Source organism: Vicugna pacos, chromosome 5 (genome assembly GCF_048564905.1).
Source record: "Vicugna pacos chromosome 5, VicPac4, whole genome shotgun sequence".
In the NCBI taxonomy this organism is placed as follows: Eukaryota; Metazoa; Chordata; class Mammalia; order Artiodactyla; family Camelidae; genus Vicugna; species Vicugna pacos.
The window spans coordinates 2,641,715-2,668,558 of record NC_132991.1 but is presented as its reverse complement, the minus strand read 5'-3'; the positions used below and the strand labels follow the sequence as shown (position 1 = coordinate 2,668,558).

Sequence of the window (26,844 nt, the reverse complement as noted above, 5' to 3'; positions counted from 1 at the left end):
GACTCAGCAGGCTTAGGTACAGCTGACGACGCAGGTGCTCAGGAGAAAACTCTGACCAGCTGGAAACAAGAAACGGTGAGGAGCTGACAGGTACGTTTTCCTCTTCTTCTTGTGGGCTGTTCTGACGTCCAGATTGTCTATTCAGCCTCTTTGGAGATACCTCACACCAGCCTAACTTCCTGCTGCTTGTTTTTGTTTTTTTTTAAGTATGGGAGATTTTTATTAAAATTCAGTTTAAAAAGATTGACACCTGTGGCACACCAAGAGAAACGGGTTCTTAAAGAAGTTTCTCTTTTTTATTGCCACTTTTTAATCCTTAAATATTCACATTTCTTTTCTTTTTTTAAACAAAGTTTATTCTAGGAAGAGCAACTCATTGAGAGATAGAACCTTTTTAAAATATACATATATGTATTGTTTATTTTTTCTAAGTACAGTTTAGAGTTACAGATTTTTAAACTTACACAGTTATCAAAGGAATAAAGCCAGCCACAAAGTAAGAATCAACAGAATGTGGTAATCCAGTCATAAAGGACAGTCAAATGTGCTTACACATATTCAAGAAATCAATCATCTAAGTTATGAATAATAAACAGTTCATTTAAGTCCTTGTTTAAGATTCCACATATAAATGATACCATATGGCATTTTTCTTTCTCTTTCTGGCTTATTTCACTAAGAATGACAATCTCCAGGGCCATCCATGTTGCTGCAGATGGCATTATTTTGTTCTTTTTATGGCTAAGTAGTATTCCTCTGTGTGTGTGTGTGTGTGTGTATTACATCTTCTTTATCCAGCCATCTATTGGTGGACATTTGGGCTGTTTCCATGTCCTGGCTATCGTAAACAGTGCTGCTATGAACATTGGGGTGCAGGGGTCTTTTTGAATTATATTTTTCTCCTGGTCTGTCCCCAGAAGTGGGGTTGCTGGTAAGTCTATTTTTAGGTTTTTAAGGAACCTCCATACTGTCCTCTATAGTGGCTGCACCAATTTACATTCCCACCAACAGTGGGTTTCTTTTTTTTCTTTTTTTTTTTAACATTTTTTATTGATTTATAATCATTTTACAATGTTGTGTCAAATTCCAGTGTTTAGCACAATTTTTCAGTCATTCATGGACATATACACACTCATTGTCACCTTTTTTTCTCTGTGAGTTATCATAACATTTTGTGTATATTTCCCTGTGCTATAGAGTGTAATCTTGTTTATCTATTCTACAATTTTAAAATCCCAGTCTATCCCTTCCCACCCTCCACCCCCCGGTATCTTTTTCTCCACACCCTCTCCAGCATTTATCATTTGCAGATTTTATACTGATGGCCATTCTGAGTGGTGCGAGGTGATACCTCATTGTAGTTTCGCTTTGCATTTCTCTAACAATTAATGATGTTGAGCATCTTTTCATGTGGTTGTGTCCGTCTGTCTTCTTTGGAGAGATATCTGTTTAGGTCTTCTGCCCTTTTTTTGATTGGGTTGCTTGCTTTTTGATATGAGGTATATGAGCTCTTTGTATATTTTGGAAATTAGTTCCTTGTTTGTCCCATCATTTGCAAATATTTTCTCCCATTCTGTAGGTTGTCTTTTTGTTTTGTTGATGATATCCTTAGCTGTGCAAAAGCCTTTAAGTTTAATTATATCCCATTTGCTTATATTTGCTTTTATTTCCATTACTCCAGGAGCTATTTCAAAAAAAATATTGCTGACATTTATGTCAAAAAGTGTTCTGCCTATGTTTTCTTCCAGGAGTTTTATAGTATCTGGTCTTACATTTAGGTCCTTAATCCATTTTGAGTTTATTTTTGTACGTGGTGTTAGAGAATGTTCTCATTTCATTCTTTTACATGTAGCTGTCCAGTTTTCCCAGCACCACTTACTGAAGAGACTATCTTTTCTCCATTGTGCATTCTTGCCACCTTTGTCATAAATTAATTGACCATAAGCGTGTGGGTTTATTTCTGGACTGTCTATCCTGTTCCATTAATCTATGTGTCTGTTTTTGTGCCAGTACCATACTGTTTTGATGACTGTAGGTTTGTAGTATTGTCTGAAGTCAGGGAGCATGATTGTCCCAGGTTCCCTAGAGGGAAGATTCCCCAATCTTCTTTTTCAACATTGTTTTGGCTATTTAGGATCTTTTGTGTTTACATACAAATTTTTAACATATATTGTTCCAGCTCTGTGAAAAATGTCATTGGTAATTTGATAGGGATTGCAGTGAATTGTATATTGCCTTGGGTAGTATGGCCATTTTAACAATATTGATTTTTCCAATACAAGAACACAGTATATTTTCCATTTGCTTATGTCATCTTCAGTTTCTTTCATCAGTGTCTTATAGTTTTCAGAGTACAGGTCTTTTGCCTCTTTGGGTAGGTTTATTCCTAGCTCTTTTTTTTTTTTTTGGTACAATGGTAAATGGCATTGTTTCCTTAATTTCTTTTTCTGCTATTTCCTTGTTAGTGTATAGAAATGCAACTGATTTCTGTGTATTAATTTTGCATCCTGCAAATTTACCAAATTAATTGATGAGTTCTAGTAGTTTTCTGATTGCTTCTTTAGGGTTTTCTATGTATAGTATCATGTCATCTGCAAACAGTGACAGTTTTACTTCATTGTTTTGGACTTGGATTCTTTTTATTTCTTTTTCTTCTCAGATTGCTATGGCTAAGACTTCCAAAACTATGTTGAATAAAAGTGGTGAGAGTGGGCATCTTTGTCGGGTTCCTGAAAGGTACAATTTGCCAGGAAAAAAATAGACAATATGAATAGGGCAATTACCAGTAGTGAAATTGAAGCAGTAATTTAAAAAACTCACAACAAACAAAATTCCAGGACTAGATGGCTTCACAGGTGAATTCTACCAAATATTTAGAAAAGAGTTCACACCTATAATTTTGAAACTATTCAAAAAAAATTGCAGAGGAAGGAACACTTCCAAATTCATTCTATGAGGCCATCATCATCCTGATATCAAAACCAAAGATATCATACACAAAAAAGGAAAATTACAGACCAATATCACTTATGAATATAGATGCAAAAATCCTCAACGAAATACTAGCAAATCGACTCCAACAATGTATTAAAAGGATCAAACACTATGATCAAGTGGGATTTATCCCAGGGATGCAGGGAATTTCCAATATCCATAAATCAATCATTGTGCTAGACCACATTAACAAACTGAAGAATAAAAAAAATATGCTCATCTCAATAGATGCAGAAAAAGCTTTTGATAAAATTCAACATCTATTTATGATCAAAACTCTCCAGAAAGTGGGCATAGATGGAACATACCTCAACATAATAAAGGCCACATATGACAAACACACAGCTAATATCACACTTAACAGGGAAAAGCTGAAAGCATTTCCTGTAAGATCAGGAAGAAGTTCCTCTTTAGAGTTTGGCCCCTGGTTGAGGAGCTGCTGAGCTTGGGTACGTTCTTGTTTGTTTGTTTTTTATTTCATTTGCAGGAGTTTTTTATATTTTTTAATTGAGTTATAGTCAGTTTATAATGTTGTGTCAATTTCCAGTGTAGAGCATAATTTTTCAGTTATACGTGAACATACATATATCCATTGTCATATTCTTTTCCTCTGTGAGCTACCACAAGATCTTGTATATATTTCCTTGTGCTATACAGTATAATCTTGTTTATCTATGCTGCATATGCCTGTCAGGATCTACAAATTTCAAACTCCCAGTCTGTCCCTTCCCACCCTCCTCCCCGCTGGCAACCACAAGTTTGTATTCTATGCCTATGACTCTGTTTCTGTTTTGTATTTATGGTATGTTCTTGTTAAGTGCTTTAAGAAGGCTTTGCATCTAATCTCGAAGCCCTGCAAGCACAGACATGCATTACTTCCCTTCCTTTTCCTTGCCTCCCCTTCCTTTCCCCTCTCTCTCAATGCCTCCCTCTCTCATATATATGCCAAACAAAACTGAAATATTGCATTATTATTTAGCATTAATATCATCTGATTAAATATGTTTTCAAAATTATGGATTTTAATGAATGCGTTATATTTCAACAAATAATTATCATAAATGAATTAATCAATGTCTTATCATAGGCTACTTACAGTTTCAAGTGTTTTCCCTATTGGAAACAACGCTATGATGAATATGTGTGTTACATTTTGTTCTTATTAGTTTATTTTTTAACATAAATTTCAAATTGGAAATGTAGAATCAAAATATTTAAAAAATACTTGAGCTTAAAATGTGCCCAGTAGTAGATTTTTATATTCGTGACACTTAAATAAATTGAATGTAAAGATAATAACATATATACTTGTTCTTTTTCAAAATGTGCCCCACTAAAACTGATTGTTTAAGGGAAGCCTGTCTTTGGTTATCGAAATTACGCCAAGGCACATCCTCCTGTGCCTCCGTGAGTTTCACATGGCAGCACACGCTGGGTTTAATGAAAGGCTTTGGTCTGAGGACCCTCAAGCTCAAGTCTTCTGACCAGTCACTGTTTCCTAAAATGGGGATATTCCAAATACAAGGTGTCATTTGGAAAGGATACGTTATTCTGCTTGCACTTGGAATTAAAATATTAAGTGGAGAAACAGCATTTTGACAATAAAAAAAACTATAGTGAAAATCATTCACACATTTTTAAATAAAATTGCATATATGTAAGGTATACAACATGATATATATATATATATATATATATATATATATATATATATATATATATATATATACATATACATATATATTACTTTTTTTGGTAAGTGAAACTACCTGAAATCTTTTAGCAAATTTCTAGTATTCAGTACAGTAGTATTAGCTGTAGTCATCATACTGTACCTTAGATTTCTAGATTTATTCATCCTACAAAATGGCAATTTATTATACTTTAACTAACACACCCCTCCCCCTATTTCCCCCACCTTCCTTCTCCTGGAAACCACTGTTCTAGTCTCTGATTTTGTGAATTTGACTTTTTTACATTCAATATACAAGTGAGATCATGCAGTTTTTTCTTTTTTGTGTCTGGCTTATTTCACTTAGCATAATGACCTCCAGGTTCATCCATGTTGTTGCAGATGGTATGACCTCTTTCCTTTTTAAGGCTAAATAACATTCCATTATATATGATAAACAAATTGTGAGATGATAGATGATAGATAGATAGATAGATAGATAGATAGATAGATAGATCAATCAATCTCACAATTTGTTAATCCATTTAGCCACACATGGATACTTAGTTTGTTTCCTCATCTTGGCTATTGTAAACAGTGTTGCATGAACATGGGAGTTCAGATATCTCTTCTGAGGTACTGATTTTGTTTCCTTTGTGTTTATACCCAAAATACACCAACCATGTTAATTCTAGTTTTAGATTTTGAGGAACTTGCACACTATTTTCTATAACAGCTATAGCAGTTACATTCCCACCAAAAGTGTGCAATAATTCTCCTTTCTCCACATCTTTACCAACATGTCTTTAATTTATTTAATTTTTTGATAATAATGGACCTAACAGGTGTGAGATGATACCTCAGTGTAGTTTTGATTTTCATTTCCTTGATGATTAGTCATGCTGAGCACCTTTTAATATACCTATTGGCCATTTGTACTTTTTTTTTTTTTGAAAAAATGTCTGTTCAGGTCCTTTGTTTTTTCTAAAAAATCAGGTTGTTTTTATGCTACTGATTTGTATGAGTTAATTGTGTATTTTTAATATAAATCCTTTATCAAATATAAGGTTTACAATTATTTTTCTCCCATTCCTTAGTTTGCCTAAGGAATAAATTTATCCAGGGAGATGAAATATCTGTACACTGAAAACAATAAAGCATTGAGAAAAGAAACTGAAGAAGATACAATTAAATGGAAAAATATTCTGTGTTCATGAGTTGGAAAAACTAATATCGTTAAAATGTTCATACTGCTCAAAATGATACATGATTCAATGCAATCCCTATTAAATTCAAGAGACATTTTTCTTAGAAATATTTTTAAAAATCTAAAATCTACACAGAAGTGTAAACGTCCCCAAATAGCCAAAGCAATCTTGAGAAAGGACAGAATTTGAGGTACCATATATCCTAATTTCAAATTATACATGTTACAAAGCTGTAGTAATCAAACCAGTACGGTGCTGACATAAAAACAGACGCATAGACCAACGAAGAGGAATAGAGCGCCCAGAAACAAACTCAAGCACATAGAGTCAATCAATTTTTGAGAAAGGTACCAAGAGTACACTGTGGGAAGGGGATAGTTTCTTCAATAAATGGTGTTGGGAAAACTTGGTATCCATACGCAAAAGAACGAAATTGGATCCTTAAATCTCACACCACACACACAAAAGTAAACTCAAAAGGTATTAAAGGCTTAGACATAAGACCTGAAACCCTAAAACCCTTAGAAGAAAGACAAGTGAACTTATTTACAAAACAGAAACACAGACATAGAAAACAAACTTAAGGTTTACCAGAGGGGCAGGGGGTGGGAAGGGATAAATTGGGAGTTTGACATTTGCAGATACTAACTACTGTATGTAAATTAGATAAACAAGTTCATACTGTAGAGCACAGGGAATTATATTCAATATCTTGTAGTAACCTGTGGTAAAAGAATATGAAAATGAATACATGTATGTTTATGTATGACAAGTATTATGCTGTACACCAGAAAGTAACATTGTAAACTGACTATACTTTCAATTAAAAAAAAATACTAGAAGAAAACATAGAAGAAAAGCATCTTGACGTTGGCCTCAGCAATGATTTTTTTTGTGTATGACACCAAAAGTACAGGCAACAAAAGTAAAAATAAATGGGACTATATCAAACTAAAAAGCTTCTGTACAGCAAACGAAACCAGCAAAATGAAAAAGCTATCTACAGACTGGGAGAAAATTGCAAATCACATATTCTAATGTAAAATTACAGTGAAATAAAACTATTATAGATGAACCTGAAACTGTTTCTAAAAACAAAATCTTAAGAGTTGGTCCACAAAGAGAAAATTTGGGGGAATTTCAGGAAGGAAAAACAAAGCAAATTTTGGATTTTTTTTTCAGTATAAGTATGTCCCAATAAAAACGGCATGGAGCATGTGCATACTAAAACGAGTTTGTTGTTCATCTGAAATCAGATCTGAGCAGTTTGTATTTTTATTTGCTATATCTGGAAACCTTCCTTTTATCTAAGAAAAATAAAAACATGCCCACAATAAAAGCCCTGTACAAGAACTTTCATGTTAACTTTATTCAAAACAGCACAGAATTGGAAATACCAGATATCTATCAACATAAAAGTGGATAAACAGACTGCAGTGTATTCACGCAATGAAATAGTACTATGAACTAAGAGGGAAGCCGTTACTTCCACCAGAAATTGATATATTGTAACCGCGTGTACTTCAATAAAAAAAATAAATAAAAAGGAAGCTATTACTGATGCCTACAGCAAAAGGAATTATTCTCAAAAACAGGATGCTGAGTCGAAGAATCCCTGCACAGAAGGTTACATGCAGTCTAACCCTTTTATATAAAGTTCCAGAGCAGGCAAAACATTTTTTTTTCTTAAAAAAAAACAGAAGAATGGTTGCCTCTGAGGGGTCGAGGGTGACGATGCACTGGGAGAGGGCTGGGGGAAACTTTATTTAGAGCAGGGTGACGTTCTGTATCTTGAGGAGGACTGGTGTCACAGGGGTGTGTGTGTTTGCTAAGACTCGTTGAATTGTACCCTCAAAGTCTGCATTTCACTGCAAATTTTGCTTAGGAAGAAAAGAACCACAAATAAATGCAGAGCCCTTATCAATGATATACATGCTGAGGTCTTTGGGATGACCTGTCAGGGTATCTGTAACCTGCTTTAAAAAGGCTAAAAAAAAAATAAATTAAGATGGCCTGATGGATGGGTAGATGGATAGAGATTGATGTCAACTAATAAAGCAAAATGTTAATGGTAGGGTTTAGGTAATCGGTACCCAGGTGTTTGCTATAAAGTTCTTTCAACTTTTCTACATGAAAATTTTTGCAACAAAATGTCGGAAACCGGGTTGGGAGAGCACAGCCACGGCGTGCTCCTACCCACCACCTCTGGCATCATTTCTGGAAATAAATAGGCATTTGCTTTTTTAAAAAGGTAATTGCCTCCACGCTGCTGGCAGGCCTGGCCAGGCTGGTCACTGTCGTGTGAAACCCAGCCAGGGGACCGGAAGCCCATCGGGTAGTCTCCGGCGAACCCGGCGGGGGGACATCCAGGAGGTGTCCAGCCTGTCCCCTCCTCCCCTGCTGCTCCCTCACGCCCCTCCCGACCCCTAAAGGGCCCCTCTCCGTAGCGGGCTGACCGGATCTCCGCCTGCAGCGTCCGACGCGTCTCCACCGCAGGGGCATCGCTCACCCACCGGGAGCTTCCACTTCCGAGGTTTTGGGAACAGAGCACAGAGGACTTCAGTGTCCATATTCACCTTCCCTGTCTTCACTGCTTTCTCTTTTTGGGATGAAATATTGCAATCACGCGACAAATCGCAGAGAATGATATAATGAGCACCATTTACCCATCACCAGCTTTGGCTAGATTTAATATGGTGCCCTCAGCTTCAGATTTTTAAGAAATGAAGTAATCTCAGTGCACTGCATACCCCTCCCGGAGGCCATTCTTGACCTTCATCTCTGAGGCTGTAAGCTCTGCGAATGTGGATTTGTGCCAAGTATTAATAAACAGCTTTCCTGCCTATGTTGTGATCCTCGAAACATAAAATATAAATTTGCAGTTAAAAAAATGTTTAGCGTGTAGTAGGATACTCTAAGTATTATTCTGCATTTACTTCTTTCACTCAATACAATACTTTTGAATATATAATACATTTATATACGGTCATAGATGTATTAGATTGAAATCTTTGAAACTGCTGTTTTTGTAGGTTTAAACCAGTATAGCGTATTGGCATTGCATATTGCTCAACCTAATAGCTCTAAGTAATAAGTTACAAACAAATGTATGAACATCTCACATCTTACGGATACATTTTAACGCTGATAATCCTTTAGGGTCTATCTAATGATCCCCCATTCTGTTTTTATAACAACTACTATGTATGTCTTCTTGGGGACATTCTATAAGAACATTCTAGAACTGTGCCATCCACAGTGTCACAAGCCACATATGGCTATTTTAATTCATTAGTATCAAATAACACAAAAACTCAGATTTTTCTGGTGGACTACTAGCCGTGTTTAAAGTGTTCAGTTTAATGAATTAGCTGCCATAGCAGAGAACACAGAACATTTTCATATCTCAGAAGGTACGATTAGGCAGTGGTTTTCAAAGAATCAACTTTTGTTTTTCTTGATAATCTCATTCCTTCCATCTCTAGTCTTTTACCTTTTATTTCTTTTCACTTCTTTTATTACTTTAATCCCTCTGTTATTTTTATCATTTCTTGAATTTGGATGTTGATTTTATTAACATCCTTCATTGCTAATATACACTGTTATGACAGTTTCCTCCTAGGAACTATTTAGCTCTAGCCCACGCACTTTTACAGAACATTTCTATTATTCTTCATTATTTTAGTCATTTAACAAATACTAGGTGACTCCAAGGTGCTGGGTGTCTTGCCCTGGGTGCCGAGGATACAGCAGGTAAGAAAGACAGCCAAGATCCTGCCCTCCCAGAGCCTAAGGGCACAGATTTGAAGGAAATGTGGAGCGAGATACATCTAGGGGAAGAGCATTGATCCAAAGGGAACAGCAGGTGCAAAGGCTATGAGGTGAGACCGTGCCTGCCACACTTGAGGACCACCAGGGAGACCAAAGACAGAATGGGAAGAGAGGGGTCTTTAAAGCCTTGTGGTCCAGGACAAAACTTTCAGTTTTCCCTTTAAGCAAAACGAAGAGCCATTAGAGATTTTGAACCAAAGAGTGATGACATTTAGTTTTTATTGAACATAGACTATAGAAGGTAGAAAAATAAAAGCAGCAAGACAGGAATAGCTAGGAAGTCGAGAGAGAGAGAGAGGGGGGCTGGTGTCTTAGACAAGGGCAGTAGCAGTCAGTGTGTTGCTGGTGACCAGGTTCTTGTCTCGTTTCAGAAAGAATTCAGAGACTGGACATGGAAGTTAAGAAAGTAAAGTGAGGATTTATTAAGGGATAGACGATACACTCTCAAGGGGAGAGCGGGCAGGCTCAGGTGAGCAGCTGCCCTGAGTTTCTTGGCAAGTTGGTTACATAGGATGTCAAAATGAATGGGCAGAATATTCATTAGGGAGGGAGGGGTTTGGGGTCATATTCCCTGATTTTCATCCCAGCTCCACCTTCCTGAGGGGAGGAGGGATTTTTGTCCCTATTTAGTCTGGATCAGAAGTGTCATGGTGTTTGTGCATGATGGGTGCTTCTAATCTGCAAGGCTAATTTTATTGTAATGAGGGCATAACGAGCAAAAGGTTACATTTGGACACTGGACGTTCCTGCCTTTTCCCACATTTCTTTGCCTGCCTCCAGGGCACTTGTCACCCCAAAATGTGTGGCTGCTTATCAGCCCAGAGGTTCCTGCTTTTCTTTGTCTGCCCAGGGACTCCAGTTATTCACACGATGTAGGGTTTGGTTTTTTTTGTTTGTTTTGTTTTTTGGGTTGGTTTTCTTCTTTTGCATTTGGCCAATGCCTTTCCTTTTTTTAACCAATTTCTGCCATTTGGCACATCTAGCACTCTCTCAGCTCACACCTATCTGGCTGCTCTAACAAACACAATGATAAAATTCTGGGGATATTGAGAAAGAATCGCCAACAGGACTTTCTGGAGATTTGATGTGGAATACATGAGAGAGAATAATCGATGAAGATGCCAGGTTTAGGGCCTCCACAACTGGAAGGATAGGACTGCTGTGAAGTGAAACGGGAAGCCAAGCGGTTTGAGTCAGGGAAGAGCAGGGCTTCAGGTTGTGGTCAGTAGGGTTTGAGATGCTTGTAAGCATCCACCTGGAATGGATAAAAGGCTGGGGCCCGGGGACTGGTCCAGCTGGAGATACAACGGGAGGGTTGTTAGCATCCAGGCAGCATGTAAAGACCTACAGTGGCTGAGATGACCTAGTGGAGAGAGAAGGGAAGCAGTTCAGTGGCCAACTTTGGAGGTGCCCCCGCAGTAAGGAGTTCAAAGAGAAGGAAGCAGCAAAGGAGGCTGAGAAGGAGCAGCTGGTGAGAACGAGGTGTTGGAAGGACTAGCACAGGAAGCCTTTTGACGCAGTGACATGTCACTCACTTGCCAACAGCAAGTAAAAAGAGGGTTAGGAACTGACCACCTGACTTGACACTGTGGAGGCTGCTTTGTGAGAATTCCATTCCATTCTTTTCTAATTTCTATCATAACTTCTTTGACCCACAATTTATTTAGAGGTTACATTGTCCTTTTTATTTTTTGTCTGAATACATGAGATTTATGAAAATCACTTTCTAAAACTTTAACTAATTTTATGTTGGTCAGAGGAAATGTCTGTAAGATACTTTAAATACCAGTTCTTCAATAGATGTAGGGACTGTGTGATCAAGTGTGTGGTTAGGAGAGTTGAAGTTTCCTAAAAAAAAAAAAAAAAAAGTAACTCTCCCACGTTGTGGAGGTGGGGTGGTTTTCAATCTAGCTTTTTGATTGTGTTTTTCCATCCTATAATGTTGCGACTTTTCTCCACAAAGTGAATAAATTACTGAAAAATTTATGTTAGAAGATGTCACTCTGATTTTCGATTTATAATTTTCTGCTAAACCTGTCAGTGCTTGCTTTTTCAAATGGAAAGTTATGTGAACGAACAAGTTCAGAATTCTTATATCTTCCTGCTATTTTTGTCCTTTTTTCATCTAGCAAGCTTCTTTATCCTTAATGTTGTATTACCAAAATAGAGTATATTTTGCTGATACCAGTGGTGCTAAGCAATTTTATTGGTATTTTACTTGAATATCTGTTTCCATGTTTTTCCATTTAAACTTTCTTTGTCCTTAAGTTTTAGGTATGTCTTTTATAACTAACACATAGATTTGGTTTTAATATATAATTTAAGCTATTATTTTTACCTAGAAAGTTTAATCAATTTGTTTTGTTTACTGACAATTTTAAACTGTACTTATGACTGTTGTCATTCTGAGCTATTTTCCCAGAAATTTCTGATTCTTCCTCCTTCCTTTTTTTTTTTGGCCTTCTGCTAGATTGATTAAGGTTTCCATAGTTACTCTAAAACGTCTACTGCTTTAGTAGTTATAAATCTCAGTTTTGTTCTTTCAGTGGGCACATTCAAACTTTGAAGAGGTATACTTCATTTCAAAACTGCATAAAGTTGACCTAGAATTTCCACCTTCCATCAGAGAAATGTAAGAACTTTGAAACCTGTTTCTTGAAGCTCTGAGTATTCTCCCTTCCCAGTTAGTATGTTGTTTTTACCTAATATTTCCATTCCACTTTGTTTCCACAGTTGGTTCTTATTCTTCCTTTTCTTCTTTTTTCTTGTTTATCTCAGTTCTTTCTTAGGATTTGGTTTCTTTCTCCATGAAGCACATATTTTATTCAAGTTCTTTAAGTCTGGTCTTTATGTCAATAACCTAGCCTTTGTTTACTCGAGAAAGCCTTTAGTAACCTTCAGTTACATAGGGCTACTTTGTAGATACTATTTTTTTTTTGATTCTGTTATTGTAAAGAGAAGACTGTAGTCTATACCAGGGGATAAAAGGGGGCAGGAAGGGATAAATTGTGAGTTCAAAAATTGCCCCTCTTGGGGAGTGATGGAAATGTCAGCTGTTTTGATTGTGGTGGTGGCTTCATGGGTGTACACATCTATCAAAATCCATCAAATTGTGCATCTGAAATGTGTGTAGTTTACTGTATAGATCATACCACAATAAAGGTGTTTAAGAAGAAAAGATCAGTCTGTTGGTCTAGTTGTCATTTCTCTGTAGATACCCTCACTTTTTTTTTCTTATGTGTTAGAGCTTTATTACAGTGTTTCCTTTTTTTGGTATATATGTATTTTTATTGAAGTATAATCAGTTTACAATGTTGGGTCAATCTCTGGTGTACAGCATAATGCTTCAGTTATACATGAACATATATATTCATTTTCATATTCTTTTTCAGCATAAGTTACTACAAGATATTGAATATAGTTCCCTGTGCTACACAGTATAAATTTGTTGTTTATTTATTTTATATATAGTAGTTAGTATCTGCAGATCTTGAACTCCCAATACAGCCTTTCTTGATCTGGATTTATTTTCATTCATCCTGCTTGGGGTGCATGTAATTCTCACATGTGCAGAGGAAAAATCTAGGAGTGAGCAGTCAGGAGAGTAGCCACTGTGATTGAATATGAGGTCCTGGCCTCAGCTTCATACACCAGGACCTAATTACACTGTCTTCATCACTACTAAACCACTTATCTCTTAAAAGTAAGGTTGAAGTCATGGCTTCTTTTCTAGCCACAAAGAGAAAATTGACCCCAAGTTTGGGAGAAGAGGGAAAAAAAAATTTAAGAGCTAAGATTGGACTGTGGCATCCATGAGCCATCCTGGTTGCTTTGCCAGCCTGAGACAGTCACTGAGACCCCAAACCAAGACTGCTTGCTTGCTCAGTAATTCTCTTAGATGGGGCACAATCCACTCTGATTCGGTCAGAACGAGCTGACAGGAGAAGCCATGCTCACTCAGTCAGGAACTACCTTAATTGGGCTCTCACTCACCAGAAGAGAATTTCAAGATAAACTCATCTTCAAGTTTGATTGAGACACGGCTCTGATTCTTCTTATTTTGGAACAAAAGCACTCTGCCCTGGCTGTCAGAGATTTCCCTCACTTCCGATCCTGACTACCGTGTGGGCTACAGCTGTGCTGGGTCTGAAGTACCCAGTTTTCCTCAATGACCAAGTCAGCACTTGTTCTATTCGTTCAGCAAACCTGGAGTACATTTTATGACCTAACCTTAGCTTACAGCATCCGCTATAAGTGACTAAAAACTATAATGCAGCAGGTCTGCCGTATCTGTAGGATCCACATCTGGGGATTCAACCAACAATGGATTGAAAATATTTGTCAAAAAATTGCAGAAGTTTCCAGAAAGGAAACTTGAATTTGCCACATGTGGACAATTATTTATATAGCATTTACATTGTATTAGGTATTATAGATGGTCTAGATATGACTTCAAGTAAACAAGAGGAGAGTGGGGGCCAAGATAGCAGAGAAGGAAGACTCTGAGTCACCTCATCCTATGGGCACATGAAAATTACAAGTGTTTACAGAGCAACTATTGATGTGAAAGGTGGGAATCTAGCAGAAAAGATCTTCTGCAACTAAAGACATAAAGAAATAACCACAAAGAGATGGGTAAGGAGGCTAGAGACCGAGTATAGTCAAGACCCATACCCCCAAGTGGGACACCCACAAATGGGAGGTTAATTACTATGGCAGAGGTTCTCCCAAGGAGCAAGGGTTCTGAGCTCCACATCAGGCTCCCCAGCCCAGGAAGGAAGCCCTCACAATGTCTGGCTTTGAAGGTCAGTGGGGCTTACTTTTAGGGGACCCAGAGGACTGTGGAAAATAGACTCCACTCCTAAATGGTGCACACAAAATCTCACATATTCTGGGACCCAAGGCAGAGGCAGGAATTCGAAAGGAGCTCCCACTTGCTGATCCTGGAGAGTCTTCCAGAGAGACAGGAGGCGATGGCAGCTCACCCTGGAGACACACACTGGCAGGACCTTGGTGCTGGCAAGTGTCATTTTGGAATCCTCCCTAGAGCTTACTAGTATGGGGACCTGGCTTTGCCCACTGGCCTGGTGGCAGCAGCACTGGAATGCCTCAGGCCAAGCAGCCCACTAGGCGAGGACACAACCCCACTCACCAGCAGGCCAGCTGCCGTAAGACTCTCTGAGCCCACAGCCAGCCAGGAACGTGGCCCTGTCCACCAGAGGACCCAGGACTTGGCTCCATTTACCAGTAAGCCAGCACTAGCTTTCGGATTAGCCCCACCCACTGGTGGGGACGTACCAACCTCAGAACCCCTTAGGCATTGGCCCCACCTACCAGTAGGCCTGCATTAGCTCCAGCACCCAGCCTCATCCACCTGTGACAAAAATACTGAAAAAAAAAAAAAAAAAGAAAAAGAAAAAGAAAAAGAAAATGACAGACCAGTACCACTGATGAACATAGATGAAAAATCCTCAACAAAATATTAGCAAACCAAATTAAACAGTATATTGAAAGAATCAAACACCATTATCAAGTGGGATTTATCCCACAAGTTCAAGGATGGTTCAACATCCACAAGTCAAAGTGATACACCACATTAATAATTGAAGAATAAAAAAATTGAATAAAAATCTTATAATCATCTCAATATATACAGAAAAAGCACTTAATAAATTTCAACATTACACTTATAAAAACTCTCAATCAAGTGGGTATAGAGGAAGCATATCCATACAATAAAGTCCATATATGACAAACCCATAGTTGACATCATATTCAACAGTGAAAAGCTGAAAGCATTTCCTCTAAGATTAGGACCAACACAAGGATGCCCACTCTTGCCACTTTTATTCAACACAGTATTAGAAGTCCTAGCACAGCAGTCAAACAAGAAAAGGAATCCAAATTGGAAAGGAAAGAGTAAAACTGTCACTGCAGATCCCACAATACTGTACATAGGGTATCCTAAGGCCTCACCAAAATATTAGAGCTCTTCAATGAACTTGGTAAATTTGCAGGATACCAAGTTAATAAATAGAAATCTGTTGCATTTCTATACACTAACAATGAACTATCAGAAAGAGAAATCAAGGAAACAAGTTCATTCAACGTTGCATCAAAAATAATAAAATACACAGGAATAAACCTACCTAAGGAGGGAAAGACCTGTACTCAGAAAACCGTGAGACACTAATGACAAAAATGGAAGATAACACAAACAGACAGAAAGATAAACCATACCATATTCATTGGTTAGAAGGATTAATGATGCTAAAATGAACATACTACCCAAGGCAAGCTACACATTCAATGCAATCCCTATTAAAATACCAATGACATTTTTCACAGAGCTAGAACAAATTATTCTAAAATTTGTATGGAAATATGAAAGACCCAAAATAGCCAAAACAGTCTTGAGAAAGAAGGACAAAGCTGAAGGAATCACACCCCCTGATTTCAAGCTATACTACAAAACTATAGTAATCTAAACAGAATGGTACTGGCACAAAAACAGTCACATAGATCAATAGAACAGAATAGAAAGCTCAGAATGAACTCATACAGGCAACTTATATCAAAGAAGACAAGAAAATACAATGAAGAAAGAGCCTCTTCAATAAATGGTGCTGGGAAAACTGGACAGCTACATGGAAAAGAATCCAATTGGACTACTCTTTCACACCACGCACAAAATGAATTAAAAATGGATTAAAGACTTAAATGTAATACCTGAAACCATAAAACTTCTAGAGGAAAAGATAGACAATATGCTCTTTGACTTAGTCTTAGCAGCATTTTTTGGATATGTCTCCTCAGGCAAGAGAAACAAAGCTAGAATAAACACATGGGACCACATCAAGCTAAAAAGCCCTTGCACAGCAAAGGAAACTACCAACAGAACAAAAAGGCCACCTACTGAGTGGGAAAGGATATTTTCAAATGATGTATCCTATAAGGGGTTAATATACAAAATATAGAAAAACTCATACAACTCAACATTAGGTACAAACTATTTGAGTCAAAAATAGGCAAATAATCTGAATTACATTTTTCCAAAGAAAATATACAGATGGCCAACTGGTACATGAATAGGTGCTCAATGTTACAATCATCAGGGAAATGCAAATCAAAACCACAGTGGGGTGCCATGTCACACCTGTCAGAATGGCTATTATCAAAAAGACGACAAATGACAAGTATTGGTGCTCTCAGGTGCTTGTGCTCATTCACTGGCATTCACAGAGACTGCTTTGTACTAGGCCGTCTGGTAGACCCTTGAGGCGTTGTGATTAGTCACCTTTAAATGAAGGTAGGGAATACAACCAAGTGCATAGGTTGCTATGGGTACTTCAAACGAGGGCACCCGTCAGATAGCAAACATATTCTTCTAACTCACTTCTTAAAAAACTAAAAGCCTTAAGCCTCACATCCCTATCCAGCTACAGCTTCCATCCCGTTCCTTCTTTTCCCTTTATGGCAAATTTCCTGCAGGCCTGCAATTCACTCTTTATTATTTTCCAACCAAGTTTCTTCTGCCTCCACTTTAAGAAACTGCTGTTCCCAAGATCACAGTGACTTGTAAGGCAGTGATGCAGTGACATCACTCTGATCTCATGGTCCTCCACTTCACTCAGTAGCATTTAACAGAGTTAAATCCTTCATGAAACACTCTCCTCCCTTGAATTCTATGTGTCTGCAGTTTTCTGATTTGTCTTCCATCTCAACCACTTTTCCTTCTCAGCCTCACTGAGAATTCCTCTTCTACCATCTATTCTTCTGTTTCTCTGGGTTTGATCCCATGTTCATTTGTATCCATTTTCTTCACTTCCACTTCCACTAATACTTCTTTAAATTCATCTACTTGCTGTTGATGCCTGGACATATATCGCTTATGCATTCTTCATCTCTAAGTTCCTGAATAGACATATACACATGCCCCACCCATCATCTCCACCATCTCAGGGACGTCTCAAGTTTAGAGGTTAATTGTGGAAGTCTTACATTTACTTCTTCCCTGACTCCTTCTCAAATGTCCCCTCAAATTCCTTTCCCATCACAGGAAATTCTGTGTGTGCTCAAATCAGAAACTAGAAGTACTTTATTGCTCTCTGTCCTCTAGCTACATGTCAGCAATAGTACTCTTGATTCTACCTCTAAAACATATCATGAAGCCATCTGATTTTTTTCCATTGATTATTTCTTAGACCATTGACCTTCTTCAGAATGCAACAACCACCTACTAGCTTTGTCTTGTGTATATTATTGCTTGGACCACCAAGTGTACCTATTGACCCAGAATAATTATTAATATTGCCCCTTTCACACTGAAAAGTGTCCCAGTGGATGATAAATTACATTGGAATCCTACCTACTACTTCCATAGGATTCTTTCTCTATACAGCAGTCAATGAGAGCTGAAGTGTAAATAAGATCATTTCACTGCCCTACAGAAACCCTTCAGTGGGCTTTTTGAGCCTAGAATAAAATTGATCCTCTATACCTGGGACTCTAAAGCACTGCCTGATCTGAGTCCTGACTAAATCTCCAGCTTCATCTCATGCCCCATCCCTTGCTCACTGCCACCAGCCTTGCTTGTTCTTCAGTGCATCCAACGCACTGAGCTCTTTTCTCTCCCAAGTTCCTTTGCATAGGCTTCCCTCTTGGAAAGATGCTCTTCCAGAGAGAGAGGTTTTTCTCATCCATCATGTCTTAGTACAAATGCCCCCTACTCAGAAAAGTCTTTCTTTATCTTCTTTCCTAAAATAAGATATCCTTTATCTTTTAGTTTCTATCTCAGACCTTTAGTTTTTTTTCCTTTATGGTGATTATCATAATTTGGGTTTGTGTTATTTAAATATTTTTAGTTGGTCTTTCATTAAGATAGTCTACCCAAGACTAGATCATTGTATCCCAAGGCCAAGTAAAGTGCCTGGAATCGAGTGTCTGTGATGGAAGAATAAATGAAGGGCTGTACCAAGCCAGACTAGGAAGGGTCAAAAACACATTCCTAGGGGATGGACCAGAGACAACTCAATAGAACCAGATAACTTATCCAGGTAGTCATAAACAGAAGGGCAGAACAAGGTGCACAAGGAAAAAAGGTATGAAAGTTTGAGGGAAGTTTGAGAACAGGGAGTGGATAAGTATGGCTGGAATAATAATGTTTAGAAAAAAGTAAGCAGGACCTGGACTATAAATGTCTTTGAACACTCATGCCACTAGACTTCATCTTATAGGTATGGAATATCTCTAAAGAATTTTGCATGTGCTCTGAAAATCAAAGTAAAAATTAACCTCTAACCACTGACCTTCCTCCATGGAAAAAAATGAACAAAAGAAAGAAAGAAAAAAAGAAAATTACTAATCCAAGAACAAAATTGGAGGGCTGTAGACACCACCTGACTTCAAAGTTTGATATAAAACTACAGCAATCAAGCCAGTGTGATTTATCTCATGGCTTAGTGAAAGAATAGACAAATAGACAATGGAACAGACTAGAGAGTCCAGAAATAGATCCACATAAATATAGTCAACAGATCTTTGACAAAGGAGCGAAGGCAACACAATGGAGAAAATATAGTCCTTTCAACAAATAGTGCTGGAAAAACTGGGTATTCACATGCAAAAAAGTGAAACTAGACATAGGCTTTCTACCTTTCACAAAAATTTACTCAGAATAGATCACAGACCTGAATATAAAATGTACAACCAAAAAACTCCTGTAAGATCACATAGAGGCAATCTAGGTGAACTTAGGTTTGGTGATGACTTTTTAGATATAATACCAAAAGCACAATCCATGAAAGAAAAAATTCATAAGCTAGACTTCAATAAAAATTTTTAAAAAAGCAACTTTTGATCTGTGAAAAATGATTAAGAGAATGAAGAGACAAACCACAGACTGGGAGAAAATGTTTGAAAAATACATATCTGATAAAGGATGGTCATCAAACAACTCAATTATGACCAAAAATGGGTCAAAGATTGTAACAGATGCCTCACCAAAGAAAATAAACAAGTGGGAAATAGCATAGGAAAGCATCAAAGAAATGCAAATGAAAAAAAATGAACTTCTATTACCATCTACTAAAATGGCCCAAATTCAAAACACTGACACCAAAGCTGGTGAACACATGAAGCAACAAGGACTCTCATTCAGTGCTGGTGCAAACTCAAAATGATACAGCCACTTTGGAAGACAGCAATGCCAGTTTGTTGCAGAGCTAAACATAGTCTTACCGTATAATCCAGTAATTGCACTCCTTGGTACTGACTCAAAGGACTTGAAAACTTATGTCTACACAGTAAACTGCAAGCAAATTTTTATAGGAATTCTGAAACTTGGTAGCAACCAAAATGTCTTCCAATGAGTAAATGAATACACAAACTGATACAACCATACAGTAGAATATTATTCAGTAATAAAAAGAAATGAGCTATCAAGCCATGAGAAGACATGAAATGATTTTAAATGCATCTTGGTAAGTGAAAAAGTCAGTCTGAAAAGGCTGTATATTCTGACTCAAACTACATGGCATCCTTGAAAAGGCAAAACTATAGAGATAATTAAAACATCAGTGTGATCAAGAGGATTTCAGGGGGAAAGAGGAAGAGGTGTAAAGGAGGAGCACAGGGGATTTTTAGGGCAGTAAAACTATCTTTATGATATTGTAAAATGTGGATATATGGCATTATATATTTGTCAATGCCTATGCAAGTGCAAAAAGCAAAGAGTGAACCCAAAGGTAAACTATAGACTTTAATTAACAGTATATCACTATCTGCTCATCAGTTGTAACAAATACACCCACTAATGCAAGATGTTAATTATAGGGGACGCTAGGAGGGTGGAGGGTGTATGGAAGCTCTTTGTACTTTCTGCTCAGTTTTTCTGTAAACCTAAAATTGATATAAAAATAAGGACTAATTTTTTTTAAATCACTATGAATAGCCCTCTTGGCATGATTCTTGTATTCACATCCAAATGCTGATGTTTACTGGCTGTACCATTTCATCATCATTTTCTTTGTCTCTGTTTCATTATCTAGGGTACAATACCTTCAAGGGAAGTTTCTTTGATTTTGCTTTTCTTGCATCCCCCAAATAGCTATTAAAATCCTAAGGTGATGAATACATGGAGTTCAGACTTAAACCATAATTTAACAATAATGAAAATTTGAAATAAGCTCATATTCTCCTTGGATGCAAAGACATTTTAGCCTTATGCTAGATGAAACTTTTGAGTTATCCAATACCCAGTGAACATATATTCCAGCTCATTGAAGCTGAATATCCAGAGGACTGACTGAATTAAGTTGTGCAGGAATGATATTTTTAAGAGAGCCTGTTGTAAATTCTAAGTCATAAGGATTATCTTGGCACATCAGACAAGAAAGTTTAATGATATGAATCAGCATTTAATTTCTAAAAGAATGAGCGGCATGTCTTTATCTTGTATTTCTGTGTATCAGTGTGCTGCAGGAAACTCAAGTAAACCACATTCAGAAATTGAGCAGGGTTGCTAGGCTTAAAGGCACCTTCAGAGGTCACTTGGTTTATCTTCAACATTTCCATTTTCATTAAACTTCCCAAATGCCTATTAAGTCTAGACAATGAGATCACACAGATTTCCATGTGCTGGTAAATCCTGTCCCCTTTCTTTCTGGGCACAGACTTAGGCCACACCTTCCAGCCTTTCTTGTGGTTGAGGTGGTCATGTGACTGAAGTCTAGACAATGAGTTATGAAAAAAAAAGTGATATGGGTAACTTCCAGGCTTGGCTCATCAAATCCTTATATGGCTGAAGTCCATCCTGTTTCCTGCTCTACATGGTGGAATAAAAGATTCCCAAGAATCCAGAACTGATGCTGCCATAAAATGAAAGGAGCCTGGACTTAAGGATCTGAACATCCTGAAGAGAAGAGAAGCTCTTTGAGATAAGTTCAACATCCTGGAGATTATGCTGTTTACATGGCCCAGGGTGAGAGGAGGAGCAGCCCAGGAGAGAGTCAAGCAGGAAGCGGTGACTCAGCAGATCTTTTGGAGATGTCTAAGAATGGCAGAAGAAAATTAGAGCCAAAATTTGCCTAAGGCACCAAGGCCCCAGAGAGAAGGGAAGTGCACAGAAGTGAACCCACACTTCTCAAGGCATTTACTGATTTTTAAGATGTAATATAAGGGCTCAAGAATGTTAGCAGAAAATAGTGAAAAAACAGAAGAGTTAAAAACTTGTAGGATCTTGTTGGGATGGACTTTACCCTAGTAAACCAGTGAGGATAAACCAGACATAGACCAAGCCTTACAAGGACTGAAAGCCAGGCTCAAGAGTGTTCAGGCAGCCATTGGGTTGAAATGATTTGCCTCTACTCTATGCACTTTCCAGGGGAAAGGCTGAAATATACCTGAGGGAAGATGGCATCTTCTAGAGTCATGAATTGTTCATACATGGTGACTGGCTTCTAGTCTGCTTTCTTGTATCTTGCAAAATCTCAGAGAGATTCAAAGAGTTAGGACCAGTGAGCTACCGGTGGTTTGAGGGTAGAAGGGTACAAAAATTCAGACCAAGAAAAAAAAAAAGCCAATAACAGGAATTAGCAATAGAAAATATACCAAGATATATAACCCTAACTCTAATCCTAATAATAGAGTTAAGAAAATAAATGTCAAGATAAATAAATTCACTAGAGCACTATAACATATCAAAATGAATCATAGAGAATTTCTAAAACTGAAAGATACAAAAACATAATTTAAAATTCAGTAGATTAGACAAAGCTGAAAGTAGGATCGGTGAACTGGAAGAGAGACAAGAAGACTAAACTCTACTCACCTATCTGTCTGAATACTAGTAAGGAATAAAAGATGAACCTACACTTAACAAAAGAAACCTAAGGAACACAGTGAAAATGTCTAATATACATCTAAATAAAGGGCCTGAAGGGGAGGACAGAAAGAATGGGTCAGAAGAAATATATGGGGGAATGGGTAAGAATTTTGCCAAGACAGGTGAAAGATACAAACAACAGATATAAGAAATGCTGAGTCTCAGTGTAGTAATTTTTCTATTGCTGCTGCAACAAATTACCCAAAACCATTGGCATAAAAGAATGCACACAATTCTGTAGGTTGGAAGCCCAGATGGGTTCACCTGGTTTCTCTTCCTAGAATCTCACAAGGCTGCAAACAGGTGTTGGCCACCCTGGGCTCTTATCTAAGTTATTTAGGTCGTTGACAGAATTCAGTCCCTTGTAGCTGTAGAGCTGAGGTTCCCATTCATGTGGCTATCAGCAGGGATTCTCTTTCAACCCTTCAAGACCAGATGCATTCCCCACTGCATTGCATTCTCCATCTTCAAACTACCAATAGCTTGCTGGTCCTCCCAACTCTGACTCTCTGTGAGATCATGCAAGATACAATGTTGCTAAGATTTCTACCACTGCTTAACAAGGATCCCTCTTCCTCCAGTTTTCAGTAACATGTTCCTCACTTCGTCCTGAGTCCTCACTTCTACTGTCCTTCAAATACAGATTGCTATAAACAGTCTCTTTCTGAAGTTTAGACTTTTTCTAAGATTACTTAGAACTTTTTCTAAAGTTCTCCTCATCCACTTCAGCAGTGTCCATATTTAACACTCTATTCAGAGTAACCCAGGGTTTTTCCATTACACTTTTCAGATTTGTCCAACTTCCACCCACCGCCTGATGTCAAGCCACTTCCACCATTTTAGAAGATAGAGAAGTAGAGGGAAGGCCAAGTTCGAGAAATAGCAAAGACAGGGGAATGTGAATGTCTTAAAAGTCTCTAAGAGCAGCCAATTGTCCCATACCACTCAACAGAGTCTTTATTAGGGAGTAAACGTGTGCTGGGAAGATCCTGGAGAACCTTGAAAACCACTGTAAGGTGTTTGTAACCTCTTCTGCAGGTAACAAGGAGGCATCAGAAGGCTTGTCAAGTCTAATGAGGAAACCATGTTGATTAGATCAAGGAAAAAAAGAAAAAGAGAGTTTTTTGAGGAATCCAAATGAAAACATGTTGCATTTCTGAATGTGACAGGCCAAGAAGCAAGATAATATAGGAGAAAAAAATAAGAATCTCTGGATTGGAGGGCTTGCTTTGTACCCATGGGTTCAGTGAATTAAGGCAAATTCTTTACTGTTTCTCAGTCTCATTGCATTTGTCTGTTATAATGGGGCATCTCTAAACTGGGGACTCTGGTTGCCCTGGTAGGAATAAGCTCTGAAGTTTGTGTGCATATGAGCAGAGCTAGGTCAAGTCAGCCTCAAGAAATGTAACCACTAAGCAAGTAGAACCCAATTAAAAGATAACCACTTACAGCAGGATATTGGTCAAAACCCAAGTCAACATCTGGACTCAAAAATGAGAGGTTTCTCCTACACTGTTGGTGGGAATGTAGTTTGGTGCAGCCATTACGGAAAACAGTATGGAGATTCCTCAAAAGACTGAAAATAGACTTAGCTTATGATCCCTCAATTCCACTCCTGGGCATATATCCAGAGGGAATGCTAATTCAAAAAGATACATGCACCCCAATGTTCATAGCAGCAGTACGTACAATAGCCAAGGCATGGAAACAAACGAAATGTCCATTGACAGATGACTGGATAAAGAAGCTGTGGTATATTTATACAATGGAATACTACTCAGCCATAAAAATAATAAAATGATGCCATTTGCAGCCACATGGATGGACCTAGAGATCATCATTCTAAGTGAAATAAGACAGAAGAAAAAGAAAAATACCATATGATATCACTCATAGGTGGAATCTAAAAAAAAGAAAAAAGAAAAAAGAAGACATTAATGAACTCATGTATAAAGCAGAGACAGACTCACAGACATAGTAAACAATCTTATGGTTACCAAGGAAAAGGGGGTGGAAAGGGATAAATTTGGGGGTTTGAGATTCACAAATATTAGCCACTATATATAAAAATAGATTTAAAATGTTTTCTTCTGTATAGCACAAGAACTATAGTAATAAAAAATAAAATAAGAATTAATTATAATAATAAAAAATAATTTTAAAAAAACCTTGTAATAACCTTTAGTGAAAAAGTATGAAAAGGAATATATGTACGTATATGGATGACTGAGACATTGTGCTGTTCACCAGAGATTGACACATTGTAACTGATTGTATGTCAATAAAAAAAATGAAAGATTTAATGAAGTGTGCAGGACACCTGCTGTGCACCACCCACGTCCTCTCAGTCCCAGCTCACTCCAGCCACTACGGCAGTGACCCGGACTCTGCACCCTTAAGGGAGCTTCACAGATGCTACCTGACTGTGCCTTACCCCTGATTTCTGGTTTGGACCACTCCCTTCCTGCCTTGGGATTCTTCCTATGTGACAGGCAATCTGTATACCTCAGCATCGATGCTTGCATAGCCTAGAGATGTCAGAGCTAACACCTTGGGTCACCCTTCACCAGAGGGGTCAAGGGTTGAGAAAGAGTTCATAGAACTCTTTAGAAATGTCCCTGGAGTCCTGCACTCATGATGGTCAACCCCATATCCATCCTTGCCTTTCCCTTCTTGTTCCCCTTTCTCAAGGATCACATCCCACATCGTCTGCCTGCCTGCAAGTTTGTGTTTCCAGCCCCTGGCTTCTTGAGACCCTGAGCTAGGGAAACAGTAGGTGAAAATAACTCAGAGGGAGGTGGGGTCAGTCAGTAGAGGGGCGTGAATGTCAAGCAGGCACAAAAGCAGAGTCGTGAAGACAAATGCTGGAGCTCACTGGCTCGCGTGGTCCAGTGGAAGTCCAAATATCCTCAAGCTGGTGACACAAAGTCCAGGCCAGCTCAGCGGGAGGCCACAGTGGACAGGCAATTCTTACATTGACCTCCCCATCCGAGTCCCAGCTGGCCAAGCACCTTCGCTGCTTTGCATTCAGTGGTCTATCTTGGAGAAGGCGCTGATCTTGCAGTGAATTTACGAACTAATACTCTGGATGTCCTTTCAGGGCTGATTAATGAAGCTTGCCTCTTCATCCCACCCACCTTCTCTTTTTCGTCTATTCTACTGTCTTCCCACAGGTGCTGTGGTCTGCAGTTACCGATTTTGTTTGTCTCTCTACTCACTTTTGTTGCCTCACCAGAAGAGAAGGTCCATGAAGGCAGGGATCTGTTATTCACCACCGAGTCATCAGAACTTGGACAAGTAGCTTGCAAAGGGTTACTCAACAACCTTTTGATGCATGCATGAATGCCCCACTCCTTGAACTCAGGTTTTGAAGCTACCAGCTGATCACCAAGCTCTGGACAGTGGGGAAGTCACCAAGCCAAGGCCACCTGCCTGGTGGGATCAGGGTTTCTTCCCACTTTGCCAAGGCTGTCTTTCTCAGACTTGCAACACCGCCTGGTTTTCAGGAAAGGTAAGGGGGTTGAGGAATGGAGACAAGGCATGTAAAAGGTCATGCACAGTCTTTGGCCCTCAGCAGATCCTCAGCAAAGACCAGCCACTCTGATGGTGGGATCGCAGGCAGCAGTCTGAGGACACAGGGTGTCCAACTCCAGCCAGCTCCAGCTCCAACTTCTCCACGACTCCTGAAATGCCACCCCTTTGACAGTCTCCCTCTCTGCCCAACGAGAAATCTGCTCTGGGTCTCAGAACTGAATTTCCTCTGACATTTTCCCTTTTCTTTTCTTCCTATAAATGGGAAATGAAGTCTAAAAAGTCATGCACAGCCTATGGAGAGATGCTGGCATTTAAATGCCAGACTGCTTGGTGATGTCAGAATGAGGCCAGCCTCAGGCTTGTCTTTGGGTCAAGGGGAAGGGGCAGGGGTCCTCTTCGGTTTCTGATTTAATAAGAGGAGTGCTTCCAGCCAAATGCAAGGCCAGTGAGGTCACTGCTGAATACAGACAGCTCCACTATGAAATAAAGGGGCCAGATGGTTCTTACACTGTGTATGTTTCTTGTAAAATGAAAAAAATAATTCTAAAGGTGACTGTAGCAGAAGCTGTTCATCAAAAGAGAGGCAGAGCTCATGCAGGCAACCCATGTCTTGGCTCTGCACCAGAGGTAAGTTTCCCGTGTGAAGTTTGAGAATTTGATATGTGATCTCAAAACAGGTTCACACTCCCCCCATGGCAACTTGGCTCTCGGCAGGGGCCACA

General features: G+C 38.5%; 1 long non-coding RNA gene across 1 annotated transcript; it reads left to right on the top strand.

Moving 5' to 3' along the window:
- Positions 1-6: 6 nt before the first annotated feature.
- On the top strand, positions 7-26,628 carry LOC140696546 (uncharacterized). The gene is made up of 2 exons (XR_012073000.1): positions 7-90; positions 25,762-26,628. It is a non-coding gene; the product is annotated as an uncharacterized lncRNA (long non-coding RNA).
- Positions 26,629-26,844: the final 216 nt, after the last annotated feature.